This window comes from Oratosquilla oratoria, chromosome 16, assembly GCF_046742065.1.
Source record: "Oratosquilla oratoria isolate Oo_2021 chromosome 16, ASM4674206v1, whole genome shotgun sequence".
Taxonomy (NCBI): Eukaryota; Metazoa; Arthropoda; class Malacostraca; order Stomatopoda; family Squillidae; genus Oratosquilla; species Oratosquilla oratoria.
The window spans coordinates 45,115,650-45,131,196 of record NC_134792.1 but is presented as its reverse complement, the minus strand read 5'-3'; the positions used below and the strand labels follow the sequence as shown (position 1 = coordinate 45,131,196).

The 15,547-nt window shown below is 46.8% G+C and overlaps 1 protein-coding gene across 3 annotated transcripts in view; it reads right to left on the bottom strand.

Annotated features, from left to right (window-relative positions):
• Positions 1–15,547, bottom strand: part of Dora (zinc finger SWIM domain-containing dorado) — a 69,912-nt gene that overhangs the window by 12,748 nt on the left and 41,617 nt on the right. The gene's annotated exons all lie outside the window — the stretch shown is intronic.

The window sequence follows — 15,547 nt, the reverse complement described above, 5'->3', positions numbered from 1 at the left end:
GCACTCTAATCACACCCTATCTTTTGCCCTCTCTCTTCGTTTGTACCGTCCCTTCACCCCATCTATCCATCCCATTCCAGCAGCAAACAACTCAAATATGTTCAACAACCTACAACCTGCACCATAATCCATTAATGTTCACCAACCATCCTGGTCCACATATAGAATGTCAATGAAGGATCAAATGTGGAATGTCAATGAAGGACCAAATGTTGAGGCACTCAATGTCAATGAAGGACCAAATGTCAATATAGAGCAAGGTGTCAATAAAGAACATAATTATAATGTAAGGCATGATGTTGAAAATCAAAACAAGTCAAAAAGAAATAATTATATATTTCTTAAAACTTTAACACTCGAAGTAGAGGTTGTGTAGATCAGATCTTTGTGGTAAGACAGATATGTGAGAAAGCTATAGGAAAGGGGAAGGATGTTTTTTGGGCTTTTATGGATCTGGAAAAGGCTTACGATAGGGTAGACAGAAAGGCACTGTGGGAGGTTATGCAGATATATGGGATAGGAGGAAAGATTCTAGGAGCTGTCAAGAGTTTTTATGAGAGTAGTAGAGCTTGTGTCAGGATTAGAAATGGAGAGAGTGAGTGGTTCGTGGTAAAGGTGGGACTTCGTCAAGGATACGTTATGTCGCCCTGGCTGTTCAACTTATACATGGATGGGGTAGTGCGAGAGGTAAATGCAAGGGTAGTGGGTCAGGGATTGGAGATGGTTAAAGAAAATGGAGAAAAGTGGGAGGTGAGCCAGCTGTTGTTTGCTGACAACACTGTGCTTGTGGCAGGATCGGAGGAGGGACTGAGGAAGTTGGTGACAGAGTTTGGGAGAGTATATGATAGAAGAAAGCTAAAGATAAATGTGGATAAAAGTAAGGTGATGAGATGTACAAGGGGTGAAAGTGGCAGTAGACTGGAAGTGAACATTAAGGGAGAGCGAATGGAGGAAGTGGATAGTTTTAGATACTTGGGTGCAAATGTGGCAGGAAAAGGTGGAGTGAAGGTGGAGGTAGAATGTAGATTGAGAGAAGCGAGTAAATGCCTTGGTGGATTGAAGAGTGTAATGAGGAATAGACATTTGGGAATGGATGCTAAGAGGAGACTGTATGAAGGAGTGATTGTGCCAACAGCACTGTATGGGGCAGAAACATGGAACATAAGAGAGGAAGAGAGAAGGAGTTTGAATGTGTTTGAAATGAGGTGTCTGAGAAGTATGATGGGGGTTACTAGGCTAGATAGTGTGAGAAATGAGGAGGTGGGGAGAAGAACGGGGGTGGAAAGGGAGTTTGGAGATAGGGTTGATGAAAGAGTATTAGGATGGTTTGGACACATGGAAAGAATGAGTGAAGAAAGACTAGTAAAAGAGGTATGGAAGGCAGATGTGGAGGGAGTGAACATGAGGGGACATCCTAGGATGAGGTGGATGGATGGGGTGAAGGGGGCTTTGGGGAAGAGGGGAATGTCTGTTGAGGAAGGACAGGAGAGGACGGAAGACGGGTGAATGGAGAATGGTTGTATATGGATGATGTTGTGATGCATGATGGGGGGTGAGGTAGTATGTGTGAGCAAAATTTGACACAGCCCGAAGGGATTTCTCCCCGTCTTCTCCTTTTATGCATTGGGGGGACGGAGAGGGGGGGGGTCGCCGATTTAATGAAGCGGCCTTGCTGTGGATGTGCTGTGTCTGGCGACACTGCTTCTGACCCAGGGCAGTGCACAAGGTGCAGGGATGACCCGTCATCCAGGAGGTGCTAAGATAAGAGGGAGGGTGGAGGGGTGTGGAGTGTATTCAGGGATGGAATGGGTGGGAATGATTTTATGCCTTTTCCTTTTTGGCTACCTCCCTTGTAAGGGGGAAAAAGCCTTGGTATATGTATGTATGTAGTATTAGGAACAAATTCCAAGAAATCCAGGCATATGTCAAAAGCAAAAATCTTGATATGATAGGAATAACCGAGACATGGTTAAATAGTACAGTTTGAAGCTGAATCTAATACTGTGGGATTTAAACACTTTCATCATGATAGAAACCAAAAGAAAGGTGGGGATGTTCTTGTATGTTAAAAGCAAGTCCATGCCTATGTTTTAGAGAAAGTGAAACATGATGCATATGATAGTTTGTACATACATATACATATACCAAAGGCTTTTTCCCCCTTACAATGGAGGTGGCCAAAAAACAAATGCATAAAAATGTAATTTTCGCAGGAAAATTAATTTTTCCCTGATACAAATCTGAGGTACTCCTTACACTAGGATACCTTCGCGTAGCGCGAATATTTCTACTGCGAAATTAAAATCCTCACTCTGTGGGTCTGGGCAGCGCTTATCCTCAGTAAGGGGCCCCATTGGGGTAAGGGGGGGGGCCCTTGCCCTCCACCACAAGTCTCGCACACTATAACCATTCTCTGAGCCAGGTATGAATTAAGCACAAGGTTTGTCAGGCAAGGAGAGGGAACTGTTTAGAGGGGTGGTTGAGGAGGGCCATTAAAGGTAAGGAGTACCTCAGGTTTGTATCAGGGAAAAATTAATTTTCCTGCGAAAATTACATTTGTTCCGAAGAATACAAACTCTTCGGTACTCCTCACACTAGGAGACTCGGACTTAGGAGGGAAGGAAGTTGTTATCTAGCCTGGGAAACCGCTGTAAGGAAAATCTAGTGTGCTAAGACTATGTTGACCAGACCCCTATACATTCCCCTCACTTTGAAGTGCACCCCTTTCTGTTCCCTGGAGTGGAGACAGACAGGTTATAATCACTTTTGTACCACTGTAGGGCTTGAATTGATTCCCTTGGAATGCTTGAGAGCCCGCGGGTGAGGTAAGGGAATGTAAGAGTATGAGAAGGACTTTGGAAAGTTATCCCTGCAGATGCCGAGCCAGAACCTGGATGAGTTGTCAGGGTCGGCTGTGTGCTCTTGAGGAGGGGTATATCATTTTCAGGACTTCTTGGGCGGCCACTATGGGGCCCATAGATAAGTTCCCTAAAGATTCCCGCATAACTTCTTTGAGGTAAAAGGAAGTGAACGTATTCTGGCTCTTCCATATACCTGCTTGAAGAACCTGGTTGACTGACAGATTCTTTCTGATGACTAGGTAGGTCCCTACTGCCCTCAGGTCATGGACAATCTGTGTGGTTCATGTCGCAGGCTCTGCGGATGACTTCCATTGTCCAGTAAGAAATGGAATTCTTAGTGATGGGCTACCTTTAGTAGAGATGAACAACCTCTTTAATTCTGGTCGAAGATGTTCGGTTCCCTTGAGGTAGGTCCGGATGGCTCGTACCGGGCATAGAACTGTTTCAGTCTATTCTCCCCCTGCAAATTCGTCTAAGGACGGAACACTAAAGGACCAGAATCTAGGGTCGGATTTGGCAGGATCTTGGTTGTTGGCAATGAATTGAGGCATGAAAGTGATGGAGACCTCTTTCCATCCTTTGGAATGGGCGACTCTATAAGAGATGGCATGTAACTCCCCTACTCTCTTGGAAGATGCCAGGGCTAGCAGGAAAAAATGTCCTCTAGGTGAAGTCCTTCAGATGTGCCTCTCGGAGAGGTTCGTAAGGGGGACCCCTCAGAGAGTTCAGGACTAATGCCACATCCCACGGAGGAGAACTGATTTCCCTGGGGGGGCATGATCTTTGAAGTGCCTGAAGAGCATGGAAATTTCCGGTGAAAGGGCTAGGACCATCCCCTTCAGAGAAAACACCTGATTTAGAGCTGCCCTATAGCCTTGTACTGCCGAGAGGGAGATCTTCTTGGACTTCCTGAGGAAGTGGAAGGAGGCGATCTCAGGAATGGTGGCTCGATCTGGGACTAACTTCCTGGAGTGACACCATTTTGCAAAGGCATTGCATTTCCCTTGATAAAGGTTAGCTGAGGAAGAGCAAATAGGAGCGGACATGTCCTCTGCCACTTCTCTGGGAAAACCCTTCTTTAGGAGGATCCGGACCATAGTCTGAATGCGTGAAGATTGAGTGCTGAAGGGTTCTTGTGCCAAGGCCCATTGATGGGTGGATACAGAAGATCTGGTCTTCCCTGAAGGGCCAGAGGCTCTTCTACTGCTAGCTCGAGGGCGTCTGGAAACCATGGGGCTTCGGGCCACCAAGGAGCGATCAAAGTCATCCGAAGGTAGGATGCGTGTCTTGCTCTCAGGAGTACCTTCTGGAGCAAGGGAAATGGTGGGAAAGTGTAGGAGTCCAGGTTGTCCCAACTTTGCAGAAGAGCGTCTTCTCCTGCTGCCAGAGGATCCGGGAAAGGGCTGAAATATATTGGGAGTTGGTGATTCCATCTCATTGCAAAAAGGTCCACTAGAGGGGAGCCCCATTTGCTGAGGATGAAGTTCGCTACCTCTCGATAGAGGGACCATTCTGTGTTGATTATCTGATTCTTCCTGCCGAGGTGGTCCGCCCAGAGATTCCTCTTCCCTGGGATGTAGCGGGCTTTGAGTGACACCTGGAGATTCTTGGCTAGGTTGAGGATGTCCATCATCAGAAGGCATAGTTCCTGGGAGACTGTGCCCCCCTTGCTCGTTCAGGTAGGGTACTACCGAGGAATTGTCCGACATTATGCCCACTACTTTTCCTGAGACTTGATCCTTGAAGTGACGGAGAGCCAGGAGTACTGCTTTCAACTCAAGCCAATTGATATGGGCTGTCCGCTCGACTGTGGACCAGGAACTGCTGATGTGATCGTCGTTGAGGTGGGCTCCCCAGCCCTCCTTGGAGGCATCGGAGAACAGGAGGACTTCGGGGGGAGATGGGCCGAGGGGCATCCCCATGAGAAGGTTGCATGGGCCTTCCACCAGAGAAGAGAATCCTTGACTTCTTCGGTGAGGGAGATGTGTTGTAGGGGTTCTCCCTTTTGCAGGGCCCACTGAGACTTGAGGAGCCACTGTAGCAGTCGCATTCTTTGTCTACTCCTGGGGATTAATTTCTCTATGGAGGCCATATGGCCCAGGAGTTGGTATTGTGTCGCTGTCAGGAACCTGGTCGATAGTGCCTGTGCAACTAGAGAAGCGAGATTCTGGATCCCCTTTTCTACTGGGAAGGACTCCATTAGGGAGGAGTCCAGGACCATACCCAGGTACGTGACTCTCTGTCTTGGTAAGAAATCTGACTTTTCCGGGTTGACTACTGTGCCCAATTTCAGGACAAAGGTTAGGACCATTCTCAGGTGTTCTTGGCATAGCTGGGCGGAATGTGCAAGGATCAGCCAGTTATCCAAGTAACGGAGTAGTTGAATTCCCCTGGAGTGGGACCACGCTGAAACGAGGTTGAACACACTGGAGAAGACTTGGGGTGCTGTGGAAAGTCCGAAGCAGAGGCAGGGGAAGTGGAAGGTGTTGCCCCTGTGGATGATTCTGAGGAATTTCCTGGAGGAGGGATGCACTGGTATGTGGAAATAGGCATCTTGGAGGTCCAGCGACACCATGAAGTCCCCTTCCCTGATAGACGCCCTTACGGACTCTGGGGTGTCCATTCGGAACTTCGTCAAGGAAAGGAACTTGTTGAGTGGAGACAACTAGATGACTGCCGGGATCGAGGCTGCTCTGAGGGTTGACCCCGATGGTGTGTAGAAGCGCTTCTGGTGTTCCAATGGGACCGGAAGCCAACGCGCCTTCTCGGTCGTCCTTGTTGCGAGAGCGTCGGAGGCCTGGGCCATGGCTCTCGCCGTCTGCGTACTCCATGGAAGGTGGAGGGGAGGAGGCTGGGCTTTCTGAGAGTTGGCCGTCATGAAGATGTCAGACTCGAATGTGGCTTCCTCTTCTCCGAACCCTCGCGAGGACGTCCGAGAAGGAAGGTGGGACCACCATCGAGGATTCCGACTGGGAAACGGGAGGGGAAAGGGAGCGTGGCCCCCCCCCCCTTCGGCGCTGTGGACATCGTCGTCGGCGTAGGAGGGGTCGGCACGGGCAGAGAGGAACCTCACGCTACCATCCTCGTCACCGATGGGTTCAGGGGGGGGCTGAGCAAGTGGAAGATGGTCGAGGGGGGCCCTTGGGTGCGGTGACTCCTCACGAGCCTCCGTGCGGTGCACGAACCGCGCTTGAGAAGCGCGGAAAAATTCCCGTTGGGCCTCCATCTGTTCCTTCAACGTAGTGACGAGTGAACAGAGAGTGGGGAGGAGGTCCGGGGAATGTCCGCTTGGTGAGTCCCGCCTGGGTGCGGATGGTCCGGGAGACGCCAAGGGGAGACTGCCTCCTCTGGACGAAGCTGAGTCACCTACGACGAACGCGCGTGTGGGTACATCTCGGGCTTCCTGCCCACCAGGCATAGAAAGGGTTCCGGTGATGACCCGGCTCGTCTGACGAAGGGTGGAAGGTGGACTGGGCTGACGCGCTCCGAATCTCCGAACTCGGTTCCTTTGTCCGTGGGGGGGGGAGGTTCCGGGCAGCGTCGCGGGGCCGGCGGACGCATCCGGGAAAAAGCTCGTACCCGGGGGGGTTCGCGGGGGCCAGAGGCGCGTGCCCGTCGAAGCTAACCACCCTGTGGGAAGGAACAGGAGACAATTTGGCCTGAGACTGACTCGGGGCGGTTATTGTACAACCTTTCCGTTTACTACGCTTAGGAGGGGGGAGACAACTGCCCGCGTCCTCTGCCGACGTAGCATGCCTTCTCTTTGTGTCGGGTGAGGGGGGAAGCCATCTTCCCTGCCCGCGTACTGTGGACATCGTCGCCGTCGTAGCTGGCGCCTGTCCGGTCAGCGAGAAACACCGCGTCTGCAACCTCGTCCCCGATCTCTGTCCTCGTGAGCAAAGGGCATGGAAGGGTCACCGTTGATCACCCGGCTCTTCCTACGGTGGGTGTTGTGTGTACTGCGGGATTCCTGAGTAGAAGAGACTAAGGGGCTCTTTGTCTTTGAACCCGGGTTCTTTGTCCGTGCCGGCGTCGAGTTTCCGGGATGCACCGGGGGCAAGCCGCAAGCGACCACATCCGGGAAAAATGTCATACAGGAGCGGTAGCTAGCGGTGGCCTGAGGCGCATGTCCGTCTACGCTAACCGTCCTGGTTGAAGGAAGAGGACAACTTGGCCTGAGAATGACGCGAAGTGGACGTTGTACCACCTTCCTGGCTACTACGCTTGGGAGGAGCGACTGTCGAGTTTCCGGGATGGGTCGAGGGCAAGCCGCAAGCGACCTCATCCGGGAAAAATCTCGTACAGGAACGGTAGCTAGAGGTGGTCTGAGGCGCATGTCCGTCTACGCTAACCATCCTGGTTAAAGGAATAAAGGACAACTTGGCTTCCTGTCTACTATGCCGTGGAGGAGGGAGAGAATTGCTCGTCTCCTCTGAAGCCGTAGTCCGCTTTCTCTTGTTTTTGGGGGGTGAAGAGGGAAGCCATTTTCTATGCTTGCGCACCTTTTCCCCTGCATGTGCTTTCCTGTGAACATGAAAGTACACGGAACACTGACTATCATCTCACTGAATGCACGTCTCACACGGGGATGAAGGTGAACATTTAAGAGCCATACACTTGAAACACCAAATGTGAGGATCCACTTGGGCTGGCGGTAAGGGGGGTGAGACAAAGGTATCTCCCTTCGGCGAAGGGACACAACCTATCTTGAACCACAACAATACTGGAACCAGATTCCATACTTACAGTGAAGGGTAGGATACCCGGTGGCAGTTAAGGGAATAATACAGGAAATGGAGAAGCACTTAATAATTCCAGGACACAGGATGGCGTAGGGAAAACCCTGATGAAATTGAAGGACGACGAACTCCTTAGCGTCCTGGGAGTGAGCTGGCGACAATCGAAGCGGGTTGCTTGATTTTCGGCCCAAATGTAAGCATAGAACCGTTGAGTGATTAACGGTTCGCTGCCGCGCTAATAATGGAGTTTGACTGAGAATCGGCCCATTAAGGGGGAAACCGATAAAAACTAAACATGTATAGTAGAGATGTTAACTCACTTTTGTACCACTGAAGGGCTTGAATTGATTCCCTTGAAATGCTTGAGAGCCCACGGGTGAGGTAAGGGAATGTAAGAGTATGAGAAGGACTTTGGAAAGTTATCCCTGCAGATGCCGAGCCAGAACCTGGATGAGTTGTCAGGGTCGGCTGTGTGCTCTTGAGGAGGGGTATATCATTTTCAGGACTTCTTGGGCGGCCACTATGGGGCCCAAAGATAGTTATGCATAAAAACCATTCCCATCCATTTCATCCCCAATACAATCCACTCCCCTCCACCCTCTACCCTCCCTCTTATCATGGCACCTCCTGGATGATGGGTCATCCCTGCATCTTGTCCACTGCCCTGGGTCAGAAGCAGTGTCGCAAGATGCAGCACATCCACAGCAAGGCTGCTTGTTTAAATCAGCGACCCCCCATCTCCGTCCCCTCATACGAAAAAGGAGAAGACATGGAGAAATCCCTTCGGGCTGCGTCAAATTTTTTTCACACATACTACCTCACTCCCCATCCCCATCCATTCCACCTCATGCATCACATCATCCACATACAACCATTCTACATTCACCCCTGTCTTCTGTCCTTCCTTAACAGATTTCCCCTCTTCCCCAAAGTCCCTTTCACCCCATCCATCCATCTCATCCTAGGTCGCCCCCTTATGTTCACTCCCTCCACATCTGCCTTCCATACCTCTTTACTAGTCTTTCTTCACTCATTCTCTCCATGTGTCCAAACCATCCCATGTGGGTAGAATTAATCCAAACAAATGGACAAAAGATATAGGTGTAATACATAGGCCAAAAACATTCTCATTTGCAGACAACAAACTGTTGTTTCAAGAACTGTCTAGTTTCTGCAACTGGGACTTATTGATAATGGGTGATTTAAATTTTACTGACACTGATTGGATGACCCTTGAACATGGCCATATAGGTAGTCGCTTGATAGATTTTCTCGGTGACAATTACTTAGTTCAGCATGTAATAGAGCCCATAAGACATGGGAATTTAGTCGATCTATTGATCACTAGCCGTGAAAATGTGATAACCGATGTAGAAGTTGGTGATACCATTGCAAATAGTGATCACAACTTAGATTCAAACTGCTAAAATTTTTTAGAACAGATACTTGTGTATCTAAAATACCCAATTTCAGTCAATCTCAGTTCATAGGACTATGTTAGGAACTTCAGTTTACAGATTGGGAGGCAAAATTAAACAAAAGACCAATAGATCAGATGTGGGAAATATTTCAAAATATGCTTATGAAGATGATACATACTTACATCCTGTTTAAGGACAGATGCACCCCCCCCCCCAATCAGGCTCACACAAAATGGCTTGACAAAGAAACAGAAAAAAGTATTGCTAAAAAGAGACAGGCTTATAAGAAATACAAGTGCTCAGGTGCACCAAATGACTATCAAAGTTATGTAATAATAGAGAAAGATTTCAAAAAGACAAAACATTGAAAACTACAATACGAAATGAATATTGCTGATAAATCCAAAGAGAATCCTAAAGTATTGTATAGTTACATTAGAGATAAAAAGGTTATTAGGAATCACACTGGCCCACTATTATCTGCTGATGGTCAATTTCAATATTCACATGAAAGAATGTTTGATATTTTAACAACTATTTCAGCTCAGTATTTGTAAACAAAACACTTCAAAGTGAACTCCAAAATAAACCTATGAAAAGTATATGGTGAACTTACTATGGCAAATATAACAAAAGAAAAAATTACAAGGTGTATAAAACAACTCAAAGTTAATAAGACACCAGGGCCTGATTGGCATTCAAGAATCTTAAAGGAAATGAAAAATGAGATTGTTGTTCCCTTAGAAATTATTTTCAAGAAATCTATCATATCTGGAGATGTTCCAAGATAATGGAAGCTAGCTAATGTTACTCCCATATTCAAAAGAGGTGACAAAAAGAAACCAAATAACTACAGGCCTATGAGCTTGACTTCAATTGTAGGAAAAATGATGGAAACTATCATCAGAGATGCTATCGAACACCATTCAGAAAGTACATACATACATATACCAAGGCTTTTTCCCCCTTCCAAGGGAGGTAGCCAAAAAGGGAAAGGCATAAAAACACTCCCACCCATTTCATCCCTAAATACACTCCACACCCCTCCCACCCTCCCTCTCATCTGAGCACCTCCTGGATGACGGGTCATCCCTGCACCCTGCCCACCGCCCTGGGTCAGAAGCAGTGTCGCAAGACACAGCACATCCACAGCAAGGCCGCTTCATTTAATCGGCGACCCCCCCTCTCCGTCCCCCCTTGCATATAAGGAGAGGACGGGGAGAAATCCCTTCGGGCTGCGTCAAAAATTTACTCACACATACTACCCCACCCCCCACCCCCCCGCCCATTCCTCCTCATGCAATCACAACATCATCCATATACAACCATTCTCCACTCACCTCTGTCTTCCGTCCTCTCCCTTCCTTCCTCAACAGACATTCCCCTCTTCCCCAAAGCCCCCTTCACCCCATCCATCCACCTCATCCTAGGACATCCCCTCATGTTCACTCCCTCCACATCTGCCTTCCATACCTCTTTTACTAGTCTTTCTTCACTCATTCTTTCCATGTGTCCAAACCATCCTAATATTCTTTCATCAACCCTATCTCCCAAATCCTTTTTCACCCCTGTTCTCCTCCTCACCTCCTCATTTCTCACTCTATCCAGCCTAGTAACCCCCACCATACTTCTCAGACACCTCATCTCAAACACATTCAAACTCCTTCTCTCTTCTTCTCTTATGTTCCACGTTTCTGCCCCATACAGAGCTGTTGGCAGAATCACTCCTTCATACAGTCTCCTCTTCGCCTCCATTCCCAAATGTCTATTCCTCATTACACTTTTTAATCCACCAAGGCATTTACTCGCTTCTCTCAATCTACATTCTACCTCCACCTTCACTCCACCTTTTCCTGCTACACTTGCACCCAAGTATCTAAAACTATCTACTTCCTCCAGTCGCTCTCCCTTAATGTTCACTTCCAGTCTACTGCCACTTTCACCCCTTGTACATCTCATCACCTTACTTTTACCCACATTTATCTTCAACTTTCTTCTATCACATACTCTCCCAAACTCTGCCACCAGCTTCCTCAATCCCTCCTCTGACCCTGCCACAAGCGCAGTGTCGTCCGCAAACAACAGCTGGCTCACCTCCCACTTTTCTCCATTTTCTTTAACCATCTCCAATCCCTGACCCACTACCCTTGCATTCACCTCTCGCACCACCCCATCCATGTATAAGTTGAACAGCCAGGGCGACATAAATGATAGCCAGCATGGATTTAGACGGAACCGTTCCTGTGTGACAAACTTACTCAAATTCTACAACACAGTCATCTCAAATTATGAAAAAAAGAAACACAAAACGCTACTTACTAAATTAGCTTCACATAAAAGTGGTAGCCTATTGAGTTGGACTAATTGGTTAAACAACTGAAAACAGTTGTTCTAAATAGCAAAACCTCTAGATGGAAAAATGTTACGATTGGAGTTCCTCAGGGTTCCGTTCTTGTGCCACTTCTATTCATACATACATATACCAAAGGCTTTTTCCCCTCACAAGGGAGGTAGCCAAAAGAGAAGGGCATAAAAACCATTCCCCACCATTCCATCACTAATACACTCCACTCCCTTCCACCCTCTACCGTCCCTCTTGAATCTTGGCACCTCTCCCTTCCACCCTCTACCCTCCCTCTTGAATCTTGGCACCTCCTGGATGACAGGTCATCCCTGCATCTTGTCCATTGCCCTGGGTCAGAGGCAGTGTCGCAAGACACAGAACATCCACAGCAAGGCTGCTTCATTAAATCAGTGACCTCCTCTCTTTATCCCCCCCCATGCCGAAAAGGAGAAGACAGGGAGAAATCCCTTCGGGTTGCGTCAATTTTTTCTCACACATACTACCTCACCCCCCACCCATTCTACCTCATGCATCACAACATCATCCATATACAACCATTCTCCATTCACCTCTGTCTTCTGTCCTCTCCTGTCCTTCCTCAACAGACATTCCCCTCTTCCCCAAAGCCCCCTTCACCCCATCCATCTATCTCATCCTAGATCACCTCCTCATGTTCACTCCCTCCACATCTGCCTTCCATACCTCTTTTACCAGTCTTTCTTTACTCATTCTTTCCATGTGTCCAAACCATCCCAAAACTCTTTCATTCACCCTATCTCCCAACTCCCTTACCACCCCCATTCTCCTCCTCACCTCCTCATTTCTCACTCTATCCAGCCTAGTAACCCCCATGATGATGATGATGATGATGATATGGTTTAACGTCACACACTCCCCCCTATCGGGAGGCTAGGACACTGCCCCTCACAGAGGGCTTTGTAGCGTGGAATTTAATGAACCATGCCCTTGGTTCAACTTCGCCGGTGGAAGGATTCGAACCGCCCTCACCTCAACCTTCGCTGCAAGTGACGACACCGTAACCCGCTCAGCCAGCGAGCTTCCCATACTTCTCAGATACCTCATCTCAAACACATTCAGACTCCTTCTCTTATGTTCCATGTTTCTGCCCCATACAGTGCTGTTGGCACAATCACTCCTTTATACAATCACTTCTTAGCATCCATTCCCAAATGTCTATTCGTCATTACACTTTTTAATCCACCAAGGCATTTACTCGCTTCTCTCAATCTACATTCTACCTCCACCTCCACTCCACCCTTCCTCCAGTCACTCTCCCTTAATGCTCACTTCCAGTCTACTACCACTTTCACCCCTTGTACATCTCATCACCTTACGTTTACCCACATTTATCTTCAACTTTCTTCTTTCACACACTCTCCCTTTCTTCTTTCACACACTCTCCCAAACTCTGTCACCAACTTCCTCATTCCCTCCTCTGATCCTGCTACAAGCGCAGTGTTGTCCGCAAACAACAGCTGGCTCACCTCCCACTTTTCTCCATTTTCTTTAAACATCTCCAATCCCTGACCCACCACCCCATCCATGTATAAGTTGAACAGCCAGGGAGACATAACACATCCCTGACAAAGTCTCAACTTTACCCTGAACCCCTCACTCTCTCCATTTCTAATCCTGACACATGCTCCACTACTCTCGTAAAAACTCTTGACAGCTCCCAGAAGCTTTCCTCTTATCCCGTATATCTGCAAAACCTCCCACAGTGCCTTCCTGTCTACCCTGTCATAAGCCTTTTCCAGATCCATAAAAGCCCAAAAAACATCCTTACCTTTTCCTATAGCTTTCTCACATATCTGTCTTACCACAAAGATCTGATCTACGCAACCTCTACCTGTCCTAAATCCACACTGTTCCTTGCCAATTACTCCCTCTGTTCTTCTAATCCTCTCAATCAAGATCCTCCCATAAGCCTTCCCAACTACACTTAACAAGCTAATCCCTCTGAAACTACTACACTCACACTTGTCCCCTTTTCCCTTGTAAAGTGGAACTATACAGGCACTCCTCCAGTCCTCCGGCACTCTACCCTCTCTCCAGCAAACATTAAATAACCTCACCAGCCAGTCCACCATCACTGTACCTCCTTTTTTTTTAGACATTCTTCATGGCAGCCATCCAGACCAGGTGCCTTACCTGCTCTCATCATCTTTACAACTCCCTTCACTTCATCCTTCCTTATTTCTCCTCTATTTTCCTCACTCATCACGGTCATTTTCTTAGCACTTCCCACTGCAACTATCTTTCCCTCCTATCCTCCTTCACATTTAGCAACTCCCTAAAATAATCTGCCCACCTTACCCTTACTGCCTTCTCTTCCGTTATCATCTCTCCATCTGCACCTTTACCTTTTCTTCTCTACTTGATTCGCCTCCTCTTCCTCTCTTAATTTCTTTCCAAAACATCTTTTCATTGCTTTCAAATTTTCTGTCATACTCTTATCCCATTTCACATCTGCTCTCCTCTTTGCCTCCTTTACCCTGTGCTTTACTTCTCCTCTCTTTTCTTTGTACCTCTCATATGACTCCCTTGTCCTATTTTGTAACCAATCTGTGAAAGCTTGCTTCTTCTCTTCTACAATCTTCTTTGTTTCCTCATCCCACCACTGACTACCCTTCCTTCTATTTCCTCCCATCCTTCTTGTTTCACACACCATCTTTGCACACTTTGTGACTCCCCCCTTGAACCATCCCCATTCCTCCTCCACTCCTAGTTCTACTCTATCCTTCACTCCCTCCCACTCCTCTCTCAGCTTCCTCTTGTACTCCTTCTATTCATAGTATATATAAAGGATATAGACCATGTACTGAAATCTATTGTCTCCAAATTTGCTGATGATGCAAAACTGTGCAGAATGGCAAATGATCGCTTCAATCAAATAGATATTCAAGAAGATTTAGACAAACTACAGCAATGGTCTGAAAAATGGCAAATGAAATTTAACACAAGTAAATGCAAGGTTATGCACATGGGTAAAAATAAAAGTAAGTATGATTACAAGTTATTTGGAAATTTGTTAAAAAAGTGGATAGTGAAAAGGATCTTGGTGTAATTATCAGTAACAATCTCAAGTCATCTAAGCAGTGTATTTCAGCCTCTGAGAAAGCAAATAAGATTCTAGGACTGATTGCATGATCTTTTGATTTCCAAAGACCATCTCTCATGAACAAGCTATATAAATCGTTAGTTCGTCCACATTTGAAATATGCTGTCTCTGTATGGTCACCAAATCTCATTAAAGACATTGAAAGATTGGAAAAAGTATATCAGGGAGCCACAAAACTGATTATCTACGAAAAAAAAAAAAAAAAAAAAAAAAAAAAAAAAAAATCATCAATCAATCATATGAAAAGCGTAGACTCAGATGTGACTTGATACAGGTCTTTACGATTCCAAAGGGAATTGACATCAAGTGATAAAATTTTCACACTGAATGAGAATCCAACAAGAAATAATGGTCTCAAACTGTCAGGAAATAGATTTAATTTGGAAGTGGGTAGAAACAACTTCACCAACCATGTAATTAATGAATGCAATAAACTTTCTGCAGAGGCAGTGCAATGCAGTTCAGTTTGAAGCCTCAAGATTATTTTAGATTAACACCTATGCAAGATGCTGTAATGCCTGCCATTTATTTCATATTATTTATTTGTCTGTTTATCATTATTTGATTATTATAATTATTTTCTGTCCATTTATTATTATTTACTATTTACTTGACAAGATGCAGGGATGACCCGTCATCCAGGAGGTGCTAAGGTAAGAGGGAGGGTGGAGGGGAGTGGAGTGTATTTCAGGGATGAAATGGGTGGGAATGATTTTATGCCTTTTTCTTTTTGGCTACCTCTCTTGTAAGGGGGAAAAAGCCTTGGTATATGTATGTACTATTTACATATACATACATACATATACCAAGGCTTTTTTCCCCCTTACAAGGGGGGTAGCCAAAAAGAAAAAGGCATAAAATCATTCCCACCCATTCCATCCCTGAATACACTCCACACCCCTCCACCCTCCCTCTTATCTTAGCACTTCCTGAATGACGGGTCATCCCTGCACCTTGTCCACTGCCCTGGGTCAGAAGCAGTGTCGCAAGACACAGCACATCCACAGCAAGGCCGCTTCATTAAATCGGTGATCCCCCCT